The sequence below is a fragment of the Felis catus genome, chromosome F2 (assembly GCF_018350175.1).
Source record: "Felis catus isolate Fca126 chromosome F2, F.catus_Fca126_mat1.0, whole genome shotgun sequence".
Lineage (NCBI taxonomy): Eukaryota > Metazoa > Chordata > Mammalia > Carnivora > Felidae > Felis > Felis catus.
The window spans coordinates 26,399,159-26,424,913 of NC_058385.1; the positions used below are offsets into that span (position 1 = coordinate 26,399,159).

At 32.6% G+C, this 25,755-nt stretch overlaps 1 long non-coding RNA gene across 2 annotated transcripts in view; it reads left to right on the forward strand.

The window, feature by feature from the left end:
* Positions 1-25,755, forward strand: part of LOC102900087 — a 204,893-nt gene that overhangs the window by 148,432 nt on the left and 30,706 nt on the right. Inside the window, exon 5 of one of the 2 annotated variants that reach the window (XR_006592338.1) lies at positions 12,761-14,516. The exons of the other annotated variant lie outside the window; for it this stretch is intronic. This is a non-coding gene — a long non-coding RNA (uncharacterized LOC102900087). Of the gene's footprint in view, positions 1-12,760; positions 14,517-25,755 lie in introns of those variants that run through there. 2 annotated transcript variants of the gene reach the window in all.

Sequence of the window (25,755 nt, forward strand, 5' to 3'; positions counted from 1 at the left end):
AACTAAAAAAATCAAGACTGAAAAAATTGTATGATTTTGTATATTTTTCTGATTTTCTTGTTGGGTATGGTACTGTGTCCACAAACCTGTTTTCAGGACTTGAGGGATATAAAATATTTGTCATAGTGCCCAGCAGAATATGTAGTGGCTCAGGATCTTATCAATAATTATAAGTAATTAGAAATACAAATTAATATTGTTGCCAGAGAATCTGTTTCTAAACACTAGTGACAAAACTTTATTCTTTATTATACAGAAACTAGGGGGTAAACAAAATCATCTTTATTCATTTATAATTAGAATGTGATATTAGATATGTGTTCCATAATATTTCCTATGTTAGGGCTTTGTATATGTGCATTTATACTTCTTAACAATTGTCTTTTTTTTTCCTTCCTACATTCTGAGTCTTGCTCTTACTACCCTTTATTCATATTAAATTTCAGAGTGGGAAAAATCCAGGTTGTGGTGCTTTAATAGTGGTGTAGCTTTGAGCAATTTGATTTATGCCCCATTTTCTCTATCAGTTCAATTAGGAAAACAATACTACATATTCCATATACTGTTGGAGATTAAATGAGAACCTATTTATAAAGTACTTAGAGAGTGCCTTGCACATAACTTTTATCGAGCAGATATTAGCATTATCTTTCACAAGCCACCTTCTCTGGTAGTTTCATCCCTGAGGTCTTCCATTGATAATCACTCTCATCTCTTAATATCTGGAGTATTTTTTTAATGTTTATTTATTTTTGAGAGAGAAAGAGAGAGACAGAGACAGAGACAGAGACAGAGCATGGGCGAGGGAGGGACAGAGAGAGAGGGAGACACAGAATCTGAAGCAGGCTCCAGGCTCTGAGCTGTCAGCACAGAGCCCGATGCAGGGCTCAAACCCACAAGCCATGAGATCATGACCTGAGCCGCAGTCAGACGCTTAAAAGACTGAGCCACCCAGGCACCCCAATATCTGAAGTATTTATCTTAACTACCCAGCCGTGTTAATTTTTCTTCATTTATTCTAGATTGTAAGGCTCTTGAAGGGACAAGATTGTTTTTTATTCCTAATAGAATCCCAAATCTGTAGATTTAAAGCAAACATTTATTGTTGATGGTGAAGCTATTGATAGAAGGTTGGAGGAAGAGCCTCACTTACTCTTCATAGATTTATTGTCCGAAAAGATTTCGTATTTGCACCCACACACTCTCTTGCACATCACACTCAACTGTACAGCACTTACATTTCTTGTGCGTGTCATGTGTAGTTTATTTTCAGAATTCTTGAGATCTAAATGCCTGATATTATATAAATTAGAATTGATTTCTTCAAAATGGACAGCAATACATTGGAAAATACAGCATACATTGGAAAAAAAATACAGCACAGAGTAAGATTTAATAGGAAAAACAGACCCTATTTATTATTAGTTTTTGTTTCATTGGCAGAAATCTTTGTGTTTTTTTAACCATTTATTTAGTTATTCTTAAGTAGGTGGGTTACTTTCTCATTACATATGAAAGGTTTAACCTTTTCAAATGTTTTGTGTTTCAACACAGCAATTCTTGAGAAGCTGAAATTTTAACTCAATAAGCATACAGTACAGAAGACAAACACATAAATCAGTAACAGTTTAAAAAAATAAAGGTTAGTGTTGTTGTCTTTGTGATCATCAAATGAGTGGAAGCCATTTATGTCAATGACACTGTTGTGTTTTTGAACTAGATCCTAATTCTTTTGTTTGCCTTCTGCCTTTAAAATTATTCCTGAAACAAGTGCAGTGGCAAGCTAATTTTCTATATTCATTTACATAATTGCCATCATAACTTCTTTTATCTTGCATCAATTTACAACTAAAAGCTCAGAATGTTTCTATACAATTATTATTTTTTACTTTACATTTCTAAAGAACTATTGAAAGGGTTGATGATTTCAGGCCTTATCCTTAATAAATATTAACTTAGAATAGAACAAACAGGTGCCTTCTCGTAATATGATCACTTAGAATAAGGAGGGGCATAATTTGAACACTTAGTACAAAGGGAAATTTATTTTTGGAACTCATAATGGTGTGTTTTAACTAGATATTAGAATATAAATAAGATTAGAGAACATGCATACAAAATGAAAGATATCTTTGGCTATGTTTTTATGAGTGATTTAAGAAAATTTAAAATTAAAAGAAAAAATAGTGAGAGACTGAGAACACTCATTTTTAATCTTGACCAAGTGCTGGGATATAGACTCCACCATACCGAAAAAAAATCATGCTTTGAGTACACTTAGGCAGCCATTTTAATCAAAGATAGGATAGAGAATATATTTCTTTAATACACCATTTGATCTTCTATACGTTCATTGACTTTAGCTGAAAGTTGCTTAGGGATTTGACTTACACAGTGCAAACTACACAGACTAAGCTGATGGAAAATAAACTACCAAATACTGAATGGGATATCCAAATTTCTGGCAGATTTACAAATATAAATATTGTAGAGAAATCAAATAAATTCATATAAAATGTATACAATGAATACATAATATGCATATAATGTACATATATTTAACAGTTTAATCTTTTAAAATACTTATTTAAATACCTATTTAAATGCAATTGCATTCTTCTGATGATTAACAGAGATAGGGAAAAATAAATATTTTTTACGTTGTTTCAGTATTTGTTACATAGCACAAGCAGCAAATGCAATTTCTAGAATACATTTTGAATACAATTATTTGATTTATGAGTCTTTCCTTACCTTATAATATTTTACCCTGCTTCATTTATAGGAGAATATGCATTTTACCATTTAAAATGCAATTAGAATACTAATGTTTATTATGTAGGCACATAATTATTCTGTTTTATATACATTTTATCGAATTCTCACTAAACAGTGTGATGTGTTATTATTACACCCATTTAAAAGTGAGAAGACTAAGAGTCATAGACATTTACTCCCTGGAGATTATTCCTAGTACATGACAAGGCCAAGGTGTAAACCCAGGTTATATCTTTCCACAACCCACGCTGCTTCCATTCTGGTTTATTGCCTTCATTGCTCAATAGTCAGCATTACTTAGGAAATAAATATTCATACCTCAATGAAATAGTGACAGGATAAAAATTTAAAAATCAAAACTGAAACACAACAGCACCACTTGGCAAGCAAATGTGGAAAAAAGGTACATTTCAAACTACACCACTCTTTTTTTTATTTATTTATTTTTCAACGTTTTTTATTTATTTTTGGGACAGAGAGAGACAGAGTATGAACGGGGGAGGGGCAGAGAGAGAGGGAGACACAGATTCGGAAACAGGCTCCAGGCTCTGAGCCATCAGCCCAGAGCCTGACGCGGGGCTCGAACTCACGGACCGCGAGATCATGACCTGGCTGAAGCCGGATGCTTAACCGACTGTGCCACTCAGGCGCCCCATACCACTCTTTAATCAAAGCAAGAATAATACTACATCTCTCATAATTTAGATAAAGAAATCAAATCTTCCAGTGCCTTATATTGAGTTGAGCAATATCCTCCAGTTGATAGTATACAGTGTATGTACTGGCTTTGTCCTAAGCTAGTATTCATGGGTTTAGTAATTAAGTGGTGTTAATGTGAACAGCTTTTCTTTGTATTTACCCCTATTGATCCTCTAACAAAATTTTGTTTCCTAACCCCACAAGTGTATGCTTTGCTGATCTAGAGGTCTGTTTCCAAAGACAGAATGCTTCCTCCAAGGGACACACAAAGGGTTACTTTAAACCAAAAGTGGAGTCTGCCGTTTGGCTCTTTGGGGCTCTGTCTGCCAATAAGTTATCAAGCAAAGTAATGAGTTTGTGCCAATTGGGGTGACTAATCTTCAGTTCTAGGACAGACTTGGGTTACTACTACACAATGTGAATAAAAAGAGGATTTTATTCGGAATTCAGAAGATTTTCTAGGATGTCTCTTAGTACTTCCGTATCTTCTGGATCAAGTCAATGGAGAGCTATAACAATACAATCCAAGTAGGACTGAACTAATTCAACAACTCACTTCTGACAGCATTAAAAGTTTGCATCACCCTGGTATTCAAGGAACTTTGACTAGCTGAGGGCAAAGGAGAAAGAATGTATAGAGAAAGAAGTTAGTTATGTATCAGCTACAATCATGTTGCTGCTTGCAAAAATGAAAACTGTAAAAGTTACGTGTATTTCTTTCTAACTTTTATAAATATATTTAGAAATTTAGTAACTGATTGTTTTTCTCTTTTCATCTACTACTCTCCTATCTAACATCACATTTGTAAGCACTAGCTGATTTAATAGTTCAATATTTTAGTTACAGGATATCAAACAGAGGGACTATGACTCAGCCAGAAGAATGGGACATTAATTAAAAAACGGACAAGATGACATTGTACCTGTAGGAGGAGAAAGTTAACATGCTTTTCATTGTATGCAGGATAGGTATATAATATTAGGCAGAAGCATGACATTACTATCATCTCTATTTGGAAGTTAAGTAAGGTCAAAAGAAGGGTATTTGGGTGCCTAGCTGACTCTGATGGCTTTAGACTGTATTAACTTCGATAGGCTGAACTACATTTCCCAGAAACTTTTCCTTTTATGGTTTTTGCTTGTATTTGGCCACATGAGATATCTGTGTGAGACTTGGAAAATAAAGCAGTAGCTGTGTTCACTCTAGGAAGATTGATAAGTTCTAGTTCTTCTGTAGCTCATCAAAGTTTCTGTGCTTTTGCTTACTCAGATTATTGGCATGGACAGAAGCCCAGCCCAGGCCTCCAGCTCCTGCTGGAGCTCCATTGTCAATGTCTCAGGTCTGAGCCAGGAGCAGGTTTGGTTCTTTGGTATAGTGACAGCTCTGTCTACAAGTTATCCATGGCAGTGAGATTGGAGGCTTGGAAATGAGAAAAGGCCAATAGGGTCTCCCATGATGACACAGGTTTCAGTCATCATTGTTCTTCCCTCCTTGTCCGTCTTTCAAACCTTACTGCCTGTCTTGTGCATTCAGGTTGAGTGGAGATGAAACAGTAGACCAAGACTGTGATACCAGCCTTCACAAGTGCATAAGTCAAAACCCTATAGTAATTCTCTTATTCAAGAACGTCACTAGTAGTTTATTTCTCTAACTTAATTCTGACACTATCTCTTTTCTGAAACCTTACCTCTCATTTCTCAACAATAATAATATATGTTCATACTTCAAAGGCATATTGTCACCACAAAAATTTTAAAACTGAAAAATAAAATAGGTGAAAATTAGACACAGAATCTTTTATAAGAATATTTCAAACTTGACCATTTTGGAGCCAAGTTGAGCTAGATATAATTAACCACCTCTTCCATAATTTCATGTAGAAAAATCAAACCTCTTAAAAGAGATTTTTCATTCTTTGATCACTTCATTATTATAATATCATAATGACATTATGAATATCCTTATAGTTCTATGCATTATAAAACTAATATCATCTCTAAAAGTGATTTCACCTAATGGGTTATAGTATGGACTTAACACAGGGATATCCAAATTAACTCATTATGTACTGAAATAAATGGATGTGAATGATTGATGTTTTGTGGTGTTACTAACACCTACAAATTGTTTCAAAGCTTACATAGAGAGATTATACAAAAATTTTCTCAGATATGTAACTATGAATGAGGACTAGCATTGGCAAAACTCTTACTATTGAAACCTATGTAATAGCCTATTTTAAATTCAGTGTTATCTTCCACTGAGCTCAGAGAAAAATAATATGAAGGTTATGCATAATAATCATAATTTTATCTTATTTTTTTATTTTTTCTAAAAGCACTAAGGACATGTGTGTAATTACTTTGAATGTGAAATTGGTGAATTATGCAAAAACAGCCACTGGATGATCAATTAAAACAGGGATATATCTTTTGCATGACTTGAAGCTTTTAATGTGCAAATATATAGAATTATTCAATTCAAGGAAAAACTGTAATAAATAATTTGGCTTATTTTAAATATTATTTTAAGACATTTTATATAATTTCATAATATTGTTTTGGAAAAATAAAGTGTGTCATATAAAAATGTAACAGCTTATCTCATGTTGTAGAGGTTATATTCCATTCTTTTTCCATGGCATCTAAATTCAATCTACCAGAAACACTAGCCAATATTTTAGTTTAAGTGTGGTTTTGTTTTGTTTTTGTTTGTTTTTTAAGGAGTACACATGAAAACATGCAAACATATACACTCTATTAATTAAATTTGGTATGTTGTATATCCTATCCCCAAGCTGTGTAATTTGAAGTTTTAAATTATTGAGGAACGTTTTTTTTAAATTATTGATATAAAATGTTTATTAATGGCTATTTTTATTTGTTTATGTCACAAACCTGTTAACATTCTCCCATGTTCTCATCCCATCACATCCAAAATGAAATCTAATTTTAACAGGGTAACAGGGTAAGAAATCTTCACAGTTTAACTCCTGCCTACCTTTCTGAACTCATTTAATCCCACTCTGAACAGTAATTACCAGACTCTCATGTTGCATTAAGCAGTAAAATGTGAAACAAAGTAGTAAATAAATTATGATTATCAAAAGAAAAGTGGTGATTTATCTGTCAGGATTAAAAGCAATGCTTCCATGTGCTATTTCTCTTATTCAATAAAACAGTGACTATATAAAAACCTACTAAAATTGGAATATGATTAATATCAAAATAAAGGTCCATTTTATAAAGTACATGAAAGAAAGTTTTTAAATTCAATTCAATCTCTCTCTTTTTTTAATTTTCTAATTTTGTTGGGGAAAGTTAAATCACAGAATGGCATTTCTGCCACAGAAAGTTCATCGCAGAATGGCATTTCTCTAAGAACCAGTGAATGGGAACTATGGCCAAGAGCTGCTTGTTCATACGATCTGTTGTTTCCCTGTGTTATGAATGTCACTTTTCAATTATTTTCCTTATTAAATATTACTAATCCTTCAAATTCAGCCTCACACTTGAAAGACTGCCTGGACTTTTGAAAGAGTTATGTATTTCCTTCTTTAAGCTCCCATAACAATTTGAACACATGTCTAGCATAATGATAATGGCTACCATTTATTTAGTGTTTAGACTTTAAACCAGGCATTATACCAGATGTTTCCATTCAAACTTTCATTTAATACTCAAATCATAAAATGAGATAGGTGCTGCTGTTCAATTTCCCTGGGGGAAAATAGAAGTTTATAAAGGTTACTTCGCATAAGATCACTTTCAGAAAGTGGCTAAACTGGTTTTTGAATCCAGAAAGTCCAGCTCCATTAACAGTAGTGTTGTATACTGTCTTCTATTCTGCTTCATGATGTTATAGGTTTTTGTTATGTTTCCATTTTCTTCTCTACAAAGTTAGCTTCTTGACTTCAGTACTGTATCTTTATGACTCTTACACCTAGCATGTTGCTAGAACATAGTAGATAGTTCTGGGCATGCTGTAATGGAATAGTGAAGTGATTACTAAGAAAATACAAAAAAAAAGAGTTAAAGACTATAAACTTTATTTTTTATTGAGATTAATTCACATACCATGAATTCATCCTTTAAATTACAATATAGTAGGTTTTAGATAGGTAATATTTTTATTATCCCCAAAAGAAACCTTGTACCCATTAGCCATCATTACCTATTTCTCCTTGATCTTCAGCTTCCAGAAATCACTAATCTAGTTTCTGTCTTTATGGATTTAACTATTCTGGATATTTCACATAGTTGGAATCATATAATACATAGTCTTTGTGACTGGTTTCTTTCACCTAACATAATTTTTCCAAGGTCCATCCAGACTGTAGCATCATTCTTTTTTTTATAGCTGAGTAATATTCTATTGTATGGATATAGAATATTTTTTGGGGCGCCTGGGTGGCGCAGTCGGTTAAGCGTCTGACTTCAGCCAGGTCACGATCTCGCGGTCCGGGAGTTCGAGCCCCGCGTCGGGCTCTGGGCTGATGGCTCAGAGCCTGGAGCCTGTTTCCGATTCTGTGTCTCCCTCTCTCTCTGCCCCTCCCCCGTTCATGCTCTGTCTCTCTCTGTCGCAAAAATAAATAAACGTTGAAAAGAAAATTAAAAAAAAAAAAAGAATATTTTGTTTATCCATCAAGCTAAAAACATGAAGCCAGTTCAAGAGGCAAAGTGTTTATTTGAAATTTGGGGCACACAGATTTAGGTAGAAACCCAAGTTAGTGTCCTGATTGCAGGAAATGGACTCAGGGTTTTTATGGGGACAAAAAGGAAAATTAGGTTTTAAAATAAGTTGTTTTAAGGAGGAGCTCATTGGTGCTGATGAACAAGACTAGATTTGCACTTCAATAAATGGTCAGGCAGGGGCACCTGGGTGGCTCAGTCAGTTAAGTGGCTGACTTCCGCCCAGGTCATGATCTTATAGCTTGTGAGTTCAAGCCCCGCATTGGGTTCTGTGCTTAACTGACTGAGTCAGTTCTAGTCTTTATTATTTCCCTTTTTCTGCTGATTTCAGGCTTTATTTGTTATTCTTTTTCTAGCTCCTTTAAGTGTAAAGTTAGGTTATGTATTTACGATTTTTCTTGCTTCTTGAGATAAGACTGTAGTGCAATATACTTCCCTCTTATGACCACTTTTGCTGCATCCCAAAGGTTTTGAACTGTCATGTTTTCATTTTCATTTGTTTCCATGTATTTTTAAATTTATTCTTTAATTTTCTGGTCAATACATTCATTCTTTAATAAGATGTTCTTAATCTCTATGTATCTGTGGTCTTTCCAAATTTTTTCTTGTAGTTTATTTCAAGTTTCATAGCATTGTGGTCAGAAAATATGCATGGTATGATCTCAATCTTTTTGTACTTGTTGAGGCCTGATTGTGACCTAGTATGTGATCTATTCTGGAGAATGTCCCATGAGCACTCAAAAAGAATGTTTATTCTGATGTTTTAGGAAGAAATGTTCTGAATATATCTGTTAAGTCCATCTGATCCAGTGTGCCATTCAAAGTCATTGTTTCTGTGTTGATTTTCTGCTTAGACAATCTGTCCATTCATATAAGTGGGGTATTAATGTCCCCTACTATCATTGTATTATTATCAATGAGTTCCCTTATGTTTGTTATTAATTGTTTTATATATTTGGGATTTTCATGTTGGGGGCATAAATATTTACAACTGTTAATCTTGTTGGATAGACCCCTTCTTCATCTCTTGCTATAGTCTTTGTTTTGAAATCTAGTTTGTCTAATATAAGTATTGCTATTATGGCTTTCTTTTGATGTCCATTTGCATGGTAAGTGGTTCTCCATTCCCTCACTTTCAATCTGCAGGTATTTTTAGTTCTAAAATGAGTCTTTTGTAGGCAGAATGTGGGTTTTATTTATTTTTTTTATCCATCCGACACCCTATGTCTTTTGATTGGAGCTACATTTACATTCAGAGTAAAAATTGATAGATATGAAAGTTAGATCTTAAAATTTATCAATCACAAGAAAGAAAATATTTGTAACTATGAGTGGTTCTGGATGTTAACTAGACTCACTATGGTGATAATTTTGCAATATATACATTTATTTAATCATTTTGTTATACACCTGAAACTAATATGTTATATGTTAATTATATCTCATAAAAATATACTATTAACATAACATGAAAGAATAGTCTCAAGCCTGCCTGAAACCCTTTTCTTCCAAGTATTATTTGTAGAAGCATTAAATGAATGAATAAGCTATTTAATTAATGCATATTAACATTGTGTTTCACATATGAGAGTTTAAATATAAATATGAGATATAGACCTCTATTTACTGGTCAATAAAAAGCATGTATGTATGACAAATGCATGGTAACCAATGTTATTTTATTTGTTTCCTTTTTTTGAAAGACGTTAAAAATGAAAGCCCTAATTCTCATATAACAGAAAAATAAATAAAATGCTTTAGTTTTTACCACTTTCTGTGCTGAAGCATAACAGTATACTTTAGTTTTTACCACTTTCTGTGCTGAAGCATAACAGTATACTCATTTCGAAGTTCTTAATAAAATAAATAAGATAAAACATGTTTTATATTTATAATTGATATATTTGATACTGTTAACTAATTCATAATAGCAACACATAGCTTTTCAAATTAGTAGAGCTAGTTTCACTTATTCAGATGAAGCAAGATAAAGACCACCATTTCCAACAGGTTCACGTACGCATGTTTCAAAGGGGTTAAGGCCATATAACTTTTTTTTAAATGTTTATTTAGTTTGAGAGAGAGAGAGAGAGAGAGAATGGGGAGGGGGCGGGGAAAGACCAAGAGAGAGAGAATCCTAAGCAAGCCCCACGCTGTCATCACAGAGCCTGATGTGGGGCTTGAATTCACAAAAGGTGAGATCGTGACCTTAGAGGAAATTGAGTTGGACTCTTAACCAACTGAGCCACCCAGATGCCCTAAGGCCATATGACTTTTCAATTGCTATGGACTGGTGGTTATAAACATAAAACACCAGTTGAGATCTTACACCAATTAAAAGCAACCAAATGAATGGGAGAAAACATTTGAAAATCATATATCTGATAAGGAATGAATATCCAAGATACAAAAAGAAGAAATACAACTCAATAGCAAACAAGCAAACAAATCATTAAAAACTTGGCAGAGAATCTGAATAGATATTTTTTCCAAAGTTGGCCAATAAGCACATCAAAAGATGTTCAACCTCACTAATCATCAAGGAAATGCAAGTCAAATCCACAGTGAGAATATCACATCTGTCAGAATGACTGGTATCAAAAAGATGAGTAATAACAAGTGTTGGCCAAGATGTGGGGAAAAGAGGACCCTGTGGGAAAATAAATTAGTACAGCCACTATGGAAAAACAGTATGTAGGTTCTTGAAAAAATCAAAAATAGAACTGCCATATGATCTAGCGATTCCACTCCTAAGTATTTATCTAGAGAAAATGAAAATACTAATTTGAAAAGATATAGTCACTGCAGCATTATACTACACACACATAATGTGCACACACACACACACACACACACACACACACACACACAGGAGTACTCTTCAGCTATAAAAATAAAAGAAGAAAATATTTCCATTGGCAACAACATTGATGGACTTGGAGGGCATTATGCTAAGTAAATACTTCAGAGAAAAACAAGTACTATATGATCTCATATGTAGAATCTTATAGAAAAAAAAAACAAGCTTATAGATGTAAGAGAACAGATAGATGGTTGCCAGAGGGAGTATGGTGGGTGTGGACAAAATGGACAAAAGGTGTCTAAAGGTACAAACTTTCAGTTATAAAATAAATCAGTCATGGGGATGTACTTACTGCAGCATGGTGAGCATAGTCAATAATACTGAATTGCATATTTTAAAATTGCGGAGCACAAATCATAAAAGTCCTCATCACAAAAAAAATATGTAACTAAAAAAATTAGAATTTGTGTTAGAAAATCAACATCATTTGAAATTCAAATGGATATTTTGATAAAAAATGTATTATTGCTTCTCAGTATTTATAGCATAAAATTATGATCATACATCCTAATATTGCTCTCGGTAGTGTAAATATTTGCCTTAATTCGTGTATTTTGTTATGAACTCCTAAGTTTCAGCTGAGTTATATACAATTATGGCCTGAACATTTATACTAATGATCGAAAACAAAGTTGTTATTTTGATAAATTAATGCATACTATCATAAGAAACTTTTGTTGATGCCTAAATAAGTCTCAGTGGCTCCTTACTCACTTAGAGTCCCATCCTTCCAAGTATTGTACGTGAAAGTCTCGCTGCATCAAAAGCAACAATATTTTAATGGTTTAGACCATTGCTCATTCTATGAAATACAGGAGCATGGGACACTGTAGTTATGGTTCTTGAGTTATAGTAAAATTGATAGGCTGTGACATTTGGAGGATTCTTACACCTTATTTATATGCATGCAAGAGAATTGATAACCACTTTTATCACTGGTCATCTATCTGGTACAAAGATTTCATCAGTGAGAGCTATTTCTAATATCTCTTAAGCTAATTAAAATCTTATGGTGAAAATTTTCATAATAATTGTTAAAAACCTAAGTAACAATCTCTGGTGTATCACATCCTGTTTAGAGTACCTCCTAATTAATAGTATGTGGATTTAAGATTAGAGCTAGCTTGTATACAGGTGGATATATCTGTACTCTTTTACTTAGGGTTTTTTAAAAAATAAATTACTATATGGGTAATATAACAGCATGTCTATTGAGTAGTGCATATTTGATGTTCTGCCTAATTCTGATAATACTCTTCCAATTTTCCTTCAAGCACTGTCCTCCTTTTTTCTTATTCTATGTGGTGAAATTGACTCTATTTGTTCCCATGAGTTGGTTGGTAAACCAGGCTTGGCCATTTAGAGCCTCTGATTCTTCAGACTGTGATGATTTATTTAGAAAAAGACAAATGCTCATAATTAAACTAAGCCAATCAGAGTCTGAGGCTCAAGCCCAGAACTTTGTTGAAACTGCTGAAAAAGCAAGATTTTTGTTTTGTTTTGTTTTGTTTTGTTTTCCCATTGAATTGCAGTTGTGAGGAAAGCAAAACTTAGACATGTTTTAAGGAAAAGTCTTCATGGAATCAGTGAATGATTATCCAGTGAGTTTTTGTTTATAACGAGACAACATACCTGTATTCTTTATATGTGATATAGATATATGTATACAAATAAGTCCATTTTATATACACTAGAGAGATATAATGTACATGCAAATTGTTGTCATAGGTGCAGTGTGAATCATTGTTTAAACACAATTTGGCTGGACTTTACAGTTGCTGCACTGGGATTGAGAAATGTCAGCCAGTACCAGGCAAAAGGAGAATTCAAACCTCCTTCCAGATGACAACCAGAGAAGAACATTTCAGCATTATGGGATTATAGCAAGAGCCTGATTCTGCTACTGAAGTGACCTTCCAGTCTTGCTTTCTCCCTAAGTTTGGTTTAACTTCAAAAGTCACTTAATTTAACCTGGTTTAGTTCCCCTATCAGCACAGATGTGGGGTTGGATGAAATGACATGTGAAGGCATTTTAGTTCCATAATACAAGATGAACAATACTTAAAGAGTATATAAAAAGAGCCAAGGTCAGTCTTAGGGGATATAAAACCTGGTTTTGACCAGGTGTCAAAAACCAAAGTCAAGTTCAAATGCTAGATTAGAAGGTTTGTTGTATGAATTATGAATGTGTAGGTGGTAGAAATTATTGTCACATGGAAGTAAGGAAAACCTGCACCCCAGTCCCAGTTTTGCAGCCAGCCAACTGTGTGCTGGAATTTTCAGGCTCAAGTCACCTATTAGTGAAATGAGAAGACAAGAGCAGCATAATCTGGAAGCTTCACACACATTTACTTTTCTAAGGGGGCAAATCTGGCCAGTTATGTATGGCACGGGGCAGCACCAATTCAGGGAGCAAGTGAGCCATAGTTGATATGATTTCTTAACCAATGGTAGTAAACTGATGTGAGGTTTAATCATTCCTTATTCTGTTTCTCTGGGCTTAGATACTTTTTATTTACTTGAATTCCTTATTATATCTAAAAATTGTCCCTCCCTTCATAAAATGTCATCACAGCCATAGATAAATCACCTCTATGCTACCTCTGGTCAGCATCTCATTGATCATGACCTCCACCTTCCCCTTCTTAGTGGTATTTGTATTATTTTATATTTCCATTTATGTCTGTAACATTTTGAAATAACTCATATTAGCAATCAAATCTCTTCTCAAAAATTCTTTTGTAGAGAAACTCTAACTTTCAGCAAATGGAAATATACTATTAGGTAAAAGATAAGTGTTTGATGACCACATATCTAACTGCATAAAATTGTTTAAATCTGTGGAAGTGTTTCCTGCTATTCAAGGAAGTTTTATTATTATTATTAATTGTTATTATTATATATATGTTATATGTATTATCAATGTTAATATTTTTATTGTTAAGCAAAACAAAGGAAATAATGAGACATTAAATATATTTTAAAGTTTTATAAATTTCAACCCCACATTTGGATTAAAGGGTAAGTAACATTACCAAATATCTAAGTCAAAGTATTTTAGTCATTTGTTCTAAAATTATGTTTGCTACTAATATAAAGTCAGCCAGTTATCCTAGTATAAATCTCATAATGGATATCCTAGTATAAATCTCATATCCTAGTATAATCTCATAATGGATTGGTGAAAATTAAAATTATATGTGAAGGTAATAGACTCTGGAACTGTCAGTTTAGATAGCAATTAGATATAGTAATATACTCTCTAATTAAAAACTAATTAAGAATGGAATTGTATCAATGGTCCATATATTAATGTTAGTGCCAATATCTTAAAATGATGATATAATTAACAACATGGCCTAGTTTAAAGATAAGTCATTTTGGGGGTGCCTGGGTGACCCAATCCATTAAGCTTACCACTCTTAATTTTGGCTCTGGTCATGATCTCGTGGTTTCGTGAGTTTGAGCCCTATCGGGCTCTGCACAGGCAGCATGTATCCTGCTTGGGATTCTCTCTCCCCCCCTCTCTCTCTGCCCCTTCCCCACTCATGCTGTCTCTGTGTCTCTCAAAATAAATAAAACTTAAAAAAAATTCAAAAAGGGTAAGTCATTTTTGAAGTAAATTTCTAACAAACAACCCTCAATTCCACAAGTATGTGAAAACCAATGTTCGTTGAAAGACAATATATATCCCCAAATAGGGTACTGTTCAGAAAAATGTATTATGCAGTCATATAATAGCCATGTGTAGCCATCTAATGGGATGTAGACCTATAAATTGTGATATGGGAGAATGCTCCACAAAGTACAGCTAAGTATGCAAATTAGCTATGGAATAGTAATGATTAATAATAACATCATAAATATAAAATAGTTACTAGGTGCTTACTATGAGTCAGGTGCTGTACAATGGTTTTCTATATATTACCTCATTTAATCTTCACAGCATTATTAATTAGGTCCTGCTCTCATCCTCTTTGGACAGAGAAAGAACCTGAAGCTCCAAGAAATAAGGAGATTAAATAATATGCCCAAGGACATATCCCAGAGCCCTTGTTTCTATGTATTATCTATCTATCACCCATCTATCATCATCCATCATCTATCTATTATTATTATTATTATTATTATCCATCATCAATTTAAAATTTTAATTAGCAGTATATTGTTTGGGTATGAATAAATATGGAGTAAACATTTGGAGACTCATCAGGATGATAGCTATTCAGGATGAGTGTGTGTTTATGTGTGTGTATAAAAGTTACAGTCAACAATTTAGTGATTAACTCTCTATGGGAAACTTGCATTAAATTCTGTTGGCCAGAGTAAATGTATTGGCAAAATTTTGACCTCTAGAAAAAAATGGAAGAAAATGGAGAAAATTTTAACTTTCTGGGACTTCTAAATATTTCAGAGAGATATATTTCAGACTCCAGATTGAGACTAATGAGTATTCTCCATACCTTAGTTAAAACTGTATTTCATTTTCCATAACCTTCTTTTGGAGCTTAGTTTGATTAATAGTCATTGTACTATTTGAAAAAGAAATTAGAAATCAACTTCAGTAAATTAGCTTATAATGCAATTTTTTGGCCTTTCTTTTATTTAATCTTACTTATCAGATATATTAATATGAAAATGGGACAGTCAGAAAGTGTATAGAAAAAGAATTGCTTTGAAAAGGAGAAAACTAATTTTTATGCAGAAAGCACAACACATAATTTGCAAAGCAGTGCTAAGATAAAGTAATGTTAAAGATTAATCAGAGAAATTTTCATTTAAACAAATTTCTTAACACAAAATTATGAAAATAATAGTATCTTCCAAGTGTCTATTTCTCTACAGTTTTCAATACTTATTCATCTGGTGATGATTTTTTAAAATTTGGCTTTATACTCCCCAACTGTGAGACTAAGGGACTACAGATATGTTTGCATATTCCAACTGAAGATATCAGGGTCTGGGGAAATTAAAAGATTTGCCCAAGGTCACAGAGTTGGGTCTAGGAGCCAGAACTTCCCAGTATCTAGAATTGTTTTTAGCATACTTCACTGCTTCTGTATGGGAATGATGATACAGAAAAGTTGTACCAGAGAGAATATTGTCCAATTTCATAGAGGCTAATTAAAGGGCGAAGAATTCTTAATAGAAGATTTGATAGCAATTTGTTTTCCGCAGCAAGTTACAGGTAATTTTGTAGTTATCTAAGTGGCTTTTTATTTCTGAAATTGGGCTGTACTGACTGCTATTTTCTTGCTCTTTGCATTCTTTGTCATTTTTAATATCTTTAGTGATTTTGAAATATTTGGTGCTGGATCATTCTGCTGCAAATATGACCTGTCATTCCAACAAATGGACTGATTGAATCTGTCACACTGGTGGGATTTATAGTAAATTCACCACAGCACAAGTAAAACCATTAGAAATTGCATTGGTTTAAATGACTGAATATAAGAGCCCCTGATTCTATCAGCAAGATGGCTTATATTTTCCCTCCAAATGACCATGGAGAATCTTAAAATTATATCAATTTTAATGTGCATATGTTGCTGTGTTGATTTCTATTTCAGATCTATAACATGGTTTTGGCCTCTAAAATCTCTGTATTAAAATAATTTATGGGACGGATTAATGAGATTTCATACTGTAAAGTATTTTGCTTTGAAACAACATATATATATAATATTTCTTTTCAACTTTAATTATGATATGTACACATATACATACATGTGAATAAGCTACTTTATATTGTGTATATCATAGCTCTTTGAATCATTATTTACTTTAGCTTTCAGACTGTCCCACAACTGAAATGGAAAAAAATTATTGTTATTAGTCAAGACCTATATCCTGAAGTAAGTGTTCAGGTATTGATGATTTGGACAATAATTCAGTGGTTTTGGTGTTGTCATTGTTCATGCAATACTTGCTATTCCAAATACAATATTTTGAATCATTTTTACCCTAACGTAAGAGGAAAAAGCAAGGCTAATTTTTCAATTCTAAATACATAATCTTTTTTTTTCTTAAATTTCAAAACATTTTATTATTTTATGCAAATCAAGTGTATTTTGTTTTATGTTGTTTGTCTCCATATACCTGATCATCTGTATTTTTTAGATTTTTCAGATTTAATATAATCGTGTTTCACAGTGTATTTTACTTTGTTAACTGAACAGTTCAATTTGATACTATCCCTATCTGAATACTAAAACTATAATAAAAAAACCATTTTAATAGTCTTGTAAAACAGAGCACATAAAACAAGAACATTTATTTTAGTTGAAGACATGTGCTAATTTTTTATTGAGAAATGCATTAAACATTGATACATCCAACCTCTGATTGAACCTTCAGACTTGTCACATGTAGGGGCTGTTGGAGATTTATTGCACAATATAAAATTAGGCATATACAGTAAACTTGATAGTAAATGACCTTTGCAGACAGGAGACTGCCACAGAGAAAAGTTGCACAATAGAACAGGGTTCGAAAAACATTTTTAAAGACATTCAAAGATGAGTGATGGAAGCTGAAAAACATAAAGAGAAAAGAATATTCTCCAAAGAAATAGATATACAGAAAATGTATTTTCTATGATGAATAGACATTTTTAACATCCCTAATTTATTTGTTATACAACAGTTCACTAAATAGCAGGTGTTTAACTTCCAACATATAAATATGCCTATTTAGTCATGCCAGTTTCGAAAAGTACTAATGAAATATAAATATAAAGAGATCTGTTTGATCCATAAAAAGGTACAAGTTAATAGAGCAATAAAGACTCACATAAGGATGAATATCATATGTCAAAAGCAGGGCACCCTGTGATGTGACAAGAGGTTGATTTCACTGTGAATTAGATTGCGGGCATGCTTCATTCTGTAATCTGTCCATTTGCTCTCCTCTCCTTTTCCTCTCCTCTTTTTTCTCCTCCCATCCTTCCCTTCCCTTCCTACTTGACAGTCCGATTGCCAGCTTTTTGGTTTGAAGGAAAGTGCTCTTGGCTTTCTGCAACTCAGGTGATCTTTGGTTTTCTTTTTGTCTGTCTCTTTTTCTGTCTTTCTGCATGGTTCCCAATTTGAGGAGTATAGCTGGATTATAGTCTGTAAAGCCCCAAAATGACTCACAAGACTACTTGCCCTTCCTGACTCTGAGAGCTGAAAACCCCGATTGCTTCTTCCACTTCCTGTTTTTGACGTTTTATCTATCTATCTATCTATCTATCTATCTATCTATCTATCTATCTATCATCTATCGTCATTTATTGTTTCAGTTTTATTGAGATATAATAGACAAAACTGTATATCTGTGATGATTTGACATATAACTTTGTGAAATGTTTACCACAAACAGGTTAATTAACACATTCATCACCTCACATAGTTACGTGTGTGTGTGTATGTGTGTATGTGTGTGTGCTCACTGAGAATGGTTAAGGTTTATTGTTTCCCTGAATTTCAAGTACCCAGCTATAATCACCATGCTACATATTTTTACCTTAGATCTCCAGAGCATATTCGTAATATAACTAAGGTTTGTACCCTTTGACCAGCATCTCCCCATCTTTCCATTCTCCAGCTCCCCATGATAGCCACTCCAATCTTTGTTTCTGAGTTTGACTTTTTTTAAAGATCCACATATAAGTGAAAAACTAGGGTATTTGTATTTCTATGTCTGGCTAATTTTACTTAACATAATTCATCTGGATTCATCCATGTTGTTGCAAAAGATAGGATTTCCCTCATTTTCATGGCTGAATAATATTCCATTGTGTCTGTATCTATATGTATATATGTGTATATCTATATGTATTTATCTATATATTTTATTCATATATATCCATTTATAAAATATGCATTATATAGTATATTAATTGTAATTATATCTATTATATTATCTGTTATAACAATATCTGTATGTATATATCGATACATATAAAACATCTTTTTTATCCATTCATTCATCCATCGATACTTACGTGGTTTCCATATACTAAAACCTTGGTTTGCGAGCATAATTCATTTCAGAACATGCTTATTATCAAAAACACTTGTATATCAAAGTGAATTTCAAGAACCATTGGCTCAGTTGTGATCATGTGACATTCGGCATCACATACTACTCATACTGAAGACATTGCTCATTTATCAACTTAAAATTTATTAGAAATGTTTGGTCATATTGTGGGACACTCACAGAACAAGTTACTCATAATCCAAGGTTTTACTGTATATATCTTGACTATTGCGAATAGTGTTACAATGAATATGAGACACTTAACCACTGAACCACCCAGATGCCCTGACACTTCATTATTTTCTGATTGCATTTAGATTTTCTCTTAATCATTGTTTTTCAGTATTTTAATATGTTGTGCTTTGGTGCACTTCTGGGGTTCATTGAATTCTTTGAATCTGTAGATTTATAGTTTTCATCAAATTTGAAATATTGAGGCATTATTTCTTTAAGTATCTTTTCTGCCCCTAAAGCTCACCCTCCATCTTCAGGGGCTTCAGCCATGCCAATATTAGGCCATTTAGTGCTGTCCAGCAGCTTTCTGGTGCTCTGTTTATTTTTTTAACTATATTTTCTTTCTGTGTATCATATTGAATAGGTGCTATTGCTATCTTCAGATAGCAGTTTCAATAATTATTGCAGTTTCAATAATTAGGAATTTGACTTGTATTTTTTTATATCTAACATGTCTCTAAATTTTTCAACATGGAATACAGTTAGAATAACAGTTTAACTGTACCTATTTGTTTGCTAATTTGAACATCTATGTTTGCTCTGGATTGATTTCAGTTGATTGATTATGGATCATATTTTCCTGTTTCATTGTTTGCATTAAATTTTGGTTGGATGACAGATAATTGGAAATTTTACCTTTTTGGGTTTTGGAGGGCTTTATCTTTCATATCTTGTATGTGTTCTTGAGATTTGTTCTGGGATGCAGTTATATTAATAGGAGAAACTTTGATATGAAATGTCCTATCTTAAAAATTTGTTAGATAGGACTGGAAAAATGCTCAGGTCCTGATTAATTATTCCTCACCACTGAACACAAGAAGTTTCTGTTTTGGATCCAAATCACTGGACTACGGCTGTGCTTTCTATCCTCCTTAGTACTGTGAGTCCAGGTATCATTTGGCCATGGATTTTTCTTCAGAATCCTTCATAAACTGGGAGGACTTAGTTTTCACAAGTGACACTGTTTTAGGTTCTTTATTCTTCTGTGGATATACATGATATCTACTACCTCACTTCTTTATATTGTCTAAACATTAAAAGTAACTAATACATTGGGGCACCTGGGTGGCTCAGTCGGTTGAGCATCTGACTTCGGCTCAGGTTATGATCTTGCAGTTCATGAGTTGGAGCCCTGCATCAGGCTCTGTGCTGACAGCTCAGAGCCTGTAGCCTACTATAGATTTCATATCTCCCTCTCTCTCTGCTCTCCCCTACTCATGCTCTGTCTCTCCCTCTCCCCAAAAAATAAACATTAAAAAAAAGACAAATATAAAATATGTATTCTTGGAACATATCAGTTAATGAATCATTTTCTTTTTATTCTCTAATATCATATCACTGATATTATCAAAAGTTTTTTTGAACATTGTGTTACTCTTTTTATATTCTGAAAATAAATTCAATTGTAACTTTTAAAAGTTGAATTTATAATTAATGTATTTTAAATTGTTGAACCTTCAATTGGCTCTTTTCTGGACTTAGAGCAGTGCTGTGCAATAAAAATATAATGTGAGTCACAAATGGAACCATTTTTTACATTTTAAAAAGTGCAAAAAAACAGGTAAATTTTTTAAATAATTTACTTTATTTTATTTAGTATGTCCAAAATATTAGAATTTCAATATATGATCTATATATAAATATTAATGATTTTTTTCATATTGGTCTTCAAGATCCAATGTATTTTACACTTACAGAATATCTCAATTTGTATTAACCATATTTCACATGTTAGGGGCACATAGGGCTTGTGGCTGCTATAGTGCATAGCATATACCCAGACAACAATAATTTAAAATAGAAGAGACTTTCTACAGGTGCTAAGGTACTGGTTAGTTCAAAGTCAATCCGTTCAAATGGATGGTGTTTAAAAATCACAATTAAAATGTGTAATTATTTCCACTCAGGTATTTTAATAATATTTTTTTGCTTCCATTAAAAATAGCTTTTTCTGACAAATATTACCTTACATGAAAGAAATAATAAATAACAATCTTGCCTTTATGATTCTTTTGAATATGTTTCCATTTTTAGATATCTCAAGAACAGGTATTTTCACTTTCATTTAATTCCAACACATAATATCAATTGGAACACCAAGATAGTTTACCCATATGTCAATAGATGCCAAAATTAAGTTTTAGAATTATAAATTTAACCTTTTATTTTGCTTTAGCTTCACGTTGCAAGCTTTTTTTTTTTTCAATAATGGCAATTTGTTTAAAGCGTTTTATGTTGAAATTCGTTAGTTCTCTATTGAATACTTGAGTTGACGTTTTCTAACTTATTTTGAACAGGTACAGGGCTCATTGACAAACATGTTTATAATATTAAAGTAAGATTATTCAAAGGATCAAACATTTTGAAATTTTGATTTATGAAAGTAACAAATTAAAGAGAAAGTATCTATTGGTGATTTATTTTTGTATCACTATTAATGACATTCAGTTTTGTAGTTCATTTATTCTGTGTGTATCCTTATACTCTGTATGAATTTATGTAAATCTCTACATCTTTAGTTTTTGTTTATGTCAGTAGAATATTTGATCACTGAACTCAGTTTTGAGTTTTGTGCATTTTTTCCAATTCCCAAGTCATTTCTACCCCAGAGCTCTCTTAATTTAATAAATGTGTGTATATAAAATATATGTTTTTGGGGCGCCTGGGTGGGTCAGTTGGTTAAGCCTCTGACTTCGGCTCAGATCATGATCTCATGGCTTGTGAGTTTGAACCCTGCATCAGGCACTGTGCTGACAGCTCAGAGCCTGGAGTCTGCTTTGGATTCTGTGTCTCTCTCCACTCACACTCTGTCTCTCTCTCTCTCTCTGTCTCAAAAATAAATACACATTAAATATATATGTATTTTTTCCAAATACTCTCCTTTATTACAATTTATATTGGTATTATCTATGTAAATGTAAATATTTTTATCTTCAATGTTAAATTTTTTGATTAAATACAACACTGATAATAATGTCAGATGTTTCTACTTTATCAATAAAATTCACAATCTTTAATTTTGTTAAGCAGAAGTAAAGAAGGGACTGTTTTTGGAGCTAATATAACTGATTTTTCATTCAAGCTTCTAATGAAATGGACTAAAAAAAGTGGCTTATGCAACTGTGTCAAATTCTTTGTTGCCTAGGTGGAGAAAATACATTAGCAGCTATCATTTTACTTTTTGTGTGTGCATAAGAAATTTGGAATTAGTAATTTCATCTTGTTCAACCGAGAAGTCATACTTCACACAATGTATGAAAGCCAAAATGTAGCTTCATAATGCAGATTCTTAAATTTTGAGTATACGTTAAACGTTTTGTCACAAAATATATGTCTGGTTGATTTCATGGTCAATGATACCTGAGTGTAATCCACGGTGATTGACAAATGTCGAAAGATACTTTGTATAAGTTACAAAATCACCATTAAATTTCTAGAGAAATAGGCATTTGGTATTTACTTTTTCATTAAATATGCATGTTTCGTTTTATGAGCTCATAGCTGTGAAAGTGTTTACGGCAACGAAAAAAATCATTACAAAAAATAGATATAAGATTTCTAGGTTTACATAACAAATGGGAAAATCACTGTAGAAAGACATTGACTGCTGTTTAGCGAAGTTGGCTCAGCCTCTATTTCCAGTATAAATTTCAGATGTACCTAATGGTAATGTCCTGTATTACTCAGTGACCCAGTTGACTAGTGGCATGATGGCTTTTTGTGCATTTTGCTGCAAATGGCCTTCAGGGCTGAATATTAAATACTTCTCTGACCAGACCAGGGTCCTGGTGGAATTAGCTTTCCTCGGCTGCTGGTGCCAAGCACACTTCATTTTATCTGTGAACACACTGAATACTCATCTTGAAAGAGAGATACTAGCTGAAAGGGGGCTGTTCCAGATTAAGTGGGAGTTATTAATGATCTTTTAAGCAATTAAATGTATAAAAACAATGTATCAGTAATAAAATGACTTTTTTTTTATTATTTTAGTGCCCAATATTAAAATGTGGTCTGATCATGTATAAAATAATAATTACAGAAGTTTTACATATCTACTCTCTTCTTAGAAGTGTACCAATTCCTATCAAGATTTCATTAATATATACTATATTTATTGGATATTCCAACATGATTTTGTTTTATTGTGTGCATATTTGCCTTCCTATTCAATACAAAATAAAATTACTTGAAATTGGAAATGAAAAGATGAATGGTATACTTTGTAAATCTGTATAAAACTATGGAATGGTGCAAAATTGGAAATAAATGTAATTGCTCGGTATGCTTATTGATATTTTGCATAGTAGCAATTAATTGTCAGGCCACTTAGTGAGTTTTCTTGAACCAAAGTTCAGATACTATGATTATTGAAATTTTCCATCAGGATATTTGGTTTTCTATAGTAAGATTTTATTGACATATTTTTGTTTTAAGTTAAAATTATTTTTAGTCCTGTTTAAATGGACGTGAATTGTGAAACACAGGAAGGTTTATAGAGTTACATGCTTTTCAGTAGTGGAGACACTTTGGCAAGTGGTTTTCAAATTAAAAGAGATCTTTTCCCTTTAAAAATCCAGTTGATCTATAAACTTTCTTTTGCCAATAAAGTGAAACAGGGATAGAAAAAGGCATTTCATAATACTAGTATGGTAAACATTAGTATTCTTGAAACTTATGCACTGGAGAAATGATAACTCTATATGCTTTGGTACTGAAGACACTTCTGCTTTGTCAATGGAAAAATATGATCCAGATGTGCTGAAACAGAATGAAAGAAAATTTTGAGCTTTAACTTTAATTTTGAATTTTTAATAGTGATTAATTGTAAAAATATTGATGGAATATTTTTTCACTTGTCCTAGTTTTCACTACAGATGGAAAGATAGAAGGGATAATTTTAACAGGGATTATCATAAAGAAAAAGGATTAAATGGAAAACGAAAAAGATCATCAATATTGATTGACTGAGAATCTCATATATAAGAAGGTCTAGAAAGGAAGTATCTGAGAGGAGCTATCCTAGTAACATTACTTCTGACCCAACATCAAAAAATCTTTAAAAAAATGATTTTTATAAGAAAATATACTCAGTTATTAAATGAGTGTTGTTTAATAATGTTTTGAGCAATATATACTGAAGAAAAATTTAAAACTAATTCTACAGAGATGCAGTCTTTATGCTATTTGTATTTTATGTAAATTTATCTTTGTTTCCTGTTTACTAAAACTATATATACTTATTCGTTAGTATGTGTTTAATTACTTTCAACAAGTAGTTTGTGTTGTTTTCTTTATAAAAGTTTTAACCTTTAAAATTCAAAAGGCCTTTGTAAGTTAGACCAGTTGGCAATTACATCCACATCCTGACATCCTTGGCAAATAACATCCCATTTATAATGGTGCCCGTATAGGGTTATCCCCATCAAGCTTCACCACATGTTTATAAAAAAGAAAATCTGTAGCTAAAAATAAAAGTTAGCTTTATCATAAGGTACAGTGTAGAAGTAAAAGGAGGTTAAATTCTTTGGATGGAGTGGGTGTATTTTATCCGGCTGAATTTTAGTCATTTGTATTTTTAGCAGCTTCCTACTTTTCTTGTTAGTTTGTAGTATTATTTCATAGGCCAGAATCATCAAACCTCCCAAGAGAGAGTCTTGTCTGTAGATTTGGCCAGAGTCTGTTTTACTGAGTATATGGTTTGGCCTTTTGACAAAGACGAATTGTTTGTTTGCTCATTTGTTTTTATTGCCCTAGACCCATAGGATACTTCTTACAGAGTTGGCAATCACTGTTTGTTTTTTAGGTCCCTACCCTTTTATCCTTTGTGTCATCGCTCTGGGCTGTTGTGATTTCTTCTTACATCTTGGCATGCTGATTCTTTCTCAGTTGTCCTTTGGCTGTTACCAAACCCTATGGTGATATCTCTCAAATCTTCTACTGTCCTGGCAACATTTACAAAGGGCTGTGTAGAGTAATCTTCTGAACATTTTCTAAGGTTTCTTAAAACATATTGCTTTTCTAGTGTACTTAATAATTTCCTATGGAAGTTTCTTATTTCATAGAATTGTGTCAGAGTCAAACTACCCCAGTTATCTCAAAAATATGACAAATGGACACTTACATTTCACTGATTTATGGTCAAGTCCACTAGTTGCTATCAATCTTAAAAGATACCTTTCATCAAAATCCATTATACGATGAGTCAGTTTTGTAGTTTTAAAAATAACAATGACACTCATTCCTTTCATTCGTTTTTTTTCTTTTTTCATCCTTATTAATGAAGTTTTGAGCTTTTCCTGTGAATGTCATGCTTTCAACTATTTTATCTAATTTGACCTTATAACAATGCTATGCGAGAGGAACTATCCTACTAACATTACTTCTGACCCAACACCAAAAATATCTTTAAAAAATGATTTTTATAAGAAAATATACTCAGTTATTAAATATTATGGGATAATAAGTAG